Here is a 3,971-nt window from a genome sequence, read left to right as displayed (position 1 = left end):
AAAAAATAATTAGACTATAGATAAGGGTTGTGAGAATCTACAGTTATATAAATAAGAAGTCTGATCAGTAAAATAGGGAAATTGTTTTGATAGCCTCAGCTTTCCTGAGAAAGGATGTTTCTGTAGGAGGAAGTTAAGGAAGTGTAAATTGCACCTGACAATTAGGCTTGATGGCTTAAGATTTGACTAACAAAGGTTAAGAAACATGTAAAGGTTAACTTGCTTCCCAGAGAAAAGAACAGATTTATGTAGGAACAAATGTTTAACTAAAAGGTTTCAAGGCGCCTGAATGTCTCCTATGCCTTGAGATAATGTCTTTGCTGTAACTTCTCATCCCTGTTATAAATTTAAGAATTGTAAACCATGAGGAATGTGCCCCAAGATAGATTGTACCTTGATGTCATTGATTACTATGAATGCAATGTTTTCTCTAATGGTATATAAGGGGGTTGTAAGATAGAACAAAGAAGTAGAATAAAGGTAGTAGAAGAAAGAAGTAGAAGTAAATAGAAGTAGAGGTAAGTAAGAATAGAGGCAAGAAGTAGAGGTAAGAGTAAGTAGAGGAAGGTAGAAGTAAGGAGGTAGAAGAAAGGAGTAGAAAAAAGTAGAGAGGTAAGAGATGTAGAGGCAAGAGTGAGAGAAGTAAGTAGAAGCAGAAAGAAGTAGGAAGAGAAGAAGGAATATGAGGTGGAGAGGAGACGAGACAAGAATGGAGGGATGATAGAGGGAGTAATGTAGAGAAGAAGCAGGGGAGTGGAGTAGTGAAAATAGTAATGTAGATAATTAGGATTAGTGTAGAAAGAACAAGAAAAGAGTAATGTAGAGAAGGAGACAGTAAAGAAATAGAAGGAGGGAAATGATGAGCAGGAGGGAAGCAGGAGAGGAAAGAATGAAAGCAGGAGCAGGGGAAGAGAAAAGAAGCAGAAGAGATGAGCAGGAGAGCAGGGGAGTAAAGACTGAGCAGGACAGTAAAGAATAAGAGAAGTAGAGTATTAGAGTAGCCATAGAAATAATAATAATAAAGAATGTAAGAAGAAGAATTTGAATTATGACCCATGACTCCGGCAGACTCTCCGCAGAGTCTATCCTGTTTGTTGTTCATTCAACTTCTTCAGTGCTCATGTTCTCATCTTTTATGATATTGGGGACGTTTTCCCTCAATAGCTTTTTGATAATTTTCTCTGTGCTTTTTAAAAATTATTTATTTTGCTTCTTTCTATTCTGCAATTTTGATCAAACAATGTCCCACTTAAAACTTAGGCTTTCTTTAGATTTCTTTCTTTCTGATTTTTCTTCTAGCAGGCTAGTATTGAGAGATTTGTCTTCAAGCTCACTGATGCAGCCTTTCATTGATTTGAATCCACTCCTTTGTCCTTTCGCTGTATATGTTATCCATTTCTGAAATCTTAGTGTTAATCTTCACAAATCCTATTTGTAGTTTTTGTATTGTTTCTAATTATTTATTTATTTGTTTAGTCCAGTTGTTTTGTAGGGCTTTCCAGATTTCATCTACAGTTGTTTCTGTGTTCTTCTTGCTTTCATCTGCAGCAGCTTTCTCTCAGTCTGTTGAAGGTATCTAAATATCATTTGTTTGAATTCTTTATCAGGTAGTTCCAATACCTTTTCTTTCTCAGAAACATTGTCTGATTCTAAAATTTGGTAAATTTTTTGAACTACTTTGTATAATTTCTTTGTATGAACTTAAAGTCTTTGTTTTCACTGAGACATTGTATTGTCATTGTATTTGTATTTAATTGATGACTGAATGTTGGTGTTTATTAGGCACTCACTACCTTCCTCTTGGTGGATTGATAGAGAGTGGAAATGTGTACACAAGTTCACTGTTTGTGTAGCATAGTTCAGGTGGGTTTACCTGGTGTTGGCTGCTATCTGTGATTGATCAGAATGTACAGGAGCTGGTAGTGACTCTTGTCCAGTGAGTAGGGCTGCAGAGATATGATATGGTTGTTACTGAACTGTATGGGCACAGTTGCTGTTTCCCATCAGGTGTGGCAAGAAGTAAAACAGACACACAAGAGAAAAAACAAACAACAATAAAAAAGAAAAAAATAATAAAGGAAGAAAAAAAAAACAGGCAGCAACAAGAAAACAGAATATAAATAATTAAAAAGATAAAAAAGGAAAGGAAAAATAAATGAGAAGAGAATATAAAAGGGAAAAAGAAACAGAATAAACAGAGTAGGGTGAGGGAAGAAAAAAGAGAAAGCGATAAAGTAATAATAAATAAAAATCAAGAGGAATACAATAAAAGAAGAGGAAGAGAAAGTGAAAAGACAAACAGATGGAAAAAAGAAAATGAAAGTGGAGAAAGAAAATATGAAAACAGGGGAAGGGAGAGAGAAGAAGGAGAGAACAAAACAAAACACTAATAACTAATTAACTAACTAACTCACTAAATCACTAACAAAAACAAAGAAAAGGCTGTACCCAGAGAGGAGAAAACTTAGAAAGGGGGCAGTAAATTCAGTGCCAGCCACCAGCCAAGGAATTCTTGGTACCCTCTGCCAGCCAAGGAAATCATGAGTGTGGAGGGGATGGGTGAGAGATGCTAGCCACTGGTGTGCATCTGAGCTATCAGGCCTCCGTCTGGATCCAAAGCTATTCACAAAGGTTTAAGATGAACACACTGAGTCAGGCCAACCAACAGTTCACCCACTTTCCTCCTTGCCTCACCTCTGTTCAGCTTCTTTTCCAAGTCAGTTGTTGAATCCCTTTCTCTATGGTTTCCTCTTAATCTCAGGGTTCCAGGATTATCATTTGTTTCTGTTTCATTTGTTCTTTTGTATATTTGTTGTAGACGGTCTGTGTAATGTGTCTGCATAGTCCATCATCCTGCCAGGAATCCCCAAGACTCTGCTTTAAATTTTTCATTATCTTTTAATTCCTTTTCCACACCAACTTTTTTGATGCCTCTTTGTACTGCCCTCCAACCCTGAAGATCCAGTTCATAAAGCTCTCTTTAAGAACTATAGCTCATTAAATTATTCTGCAATTTGAATTCATACAACACAGTCTGAGCTAATCCATCCAAAACTTGAATATACACTATCATAAGTTATTCTTTGTTTTATGTCATTGTTGTTGTTGTTGTTAAGTGCTGTCGAGTCGGTTCTGACCCATAGCGACCCTGTATAAGGTTTCTGAGGAATGACTGGTGAGCTTGAACCACTGACCTTGCAGTTCAAATGGCTTTGCTGTTTGATTCATTAACCTACAATGCCATACCAGGATAAGTTTGATAATCTACTCTAAATTTTATAAATTTATAGATTCACACACATACACACACACAAACCATGAGTGCTGAGAATATGGTAGATACACAGGCATACAATCAACTAAGTCCTTTAATAATTGTGCCACCAGACCTCACTCCTTGAGTCAGATATATATTTAAGAACTCTCCAAGTAATCAAGCACTGCATAAATTTTTTAGACACCTACTCTGAATCCAAGATGGCCAAACTTCATCTCTCATACTTTGGACATATTGTCAGGAGGGACCAATCGCTGGAGAAAGATATCATGTTTGATAAGGTGGAGGGTCAGAGAAAAAGAGGAAGACCCCCAACGAGATGGATTGGCCAAGTGGCAGCATCAAAGAGCTCAAGAAAGGCAACAATAGTGAGGTTGGCCCAGGATCGGGCAGTATTTCGTTCTGCTGTGCATAAGATCATTATGAGTCGGTACCGACTCGATGGCACTTAACAAAAACAACAACTCTGAATCTAATATTGTATGATATTTGGAATACAGCCATGACTTGTCTCTCAGTTTTCTGTGATGTGGTGGCTTGTGTCTGTTTCTGTGCTGCTGGAAACTGCTACCAGTATTTTAAATTCCAGCACCCATGGACGTGCTGAGGTTTAAGCACTTCCAGAGGCTCAAGCTGGATTCAGAAGAGGCCGTAGAACAAGGGATATCATTGCTGATGTCTGATGGATCTTGGC

Source organism: Chrysochloris asiatica, unplaced genomic scaffold, assembly GCF_000296735.1.
Source record: "Chrysochloris asiatica unplaced genomic scaffold, ChrAsi1.0 scaffold00051, whole genome shotgun sequence".
NCBI lineage: Eukaryota > Metazoa > Chordata > Mammalia > Afrosoricida > Chrysochloridae > Chrysochloris > Chrysochloris asiatica.
The sequence above is the reverse complement of the archived record's forward strand: the minus strand, read 5'-3'. Positions refer to the sequence as shown.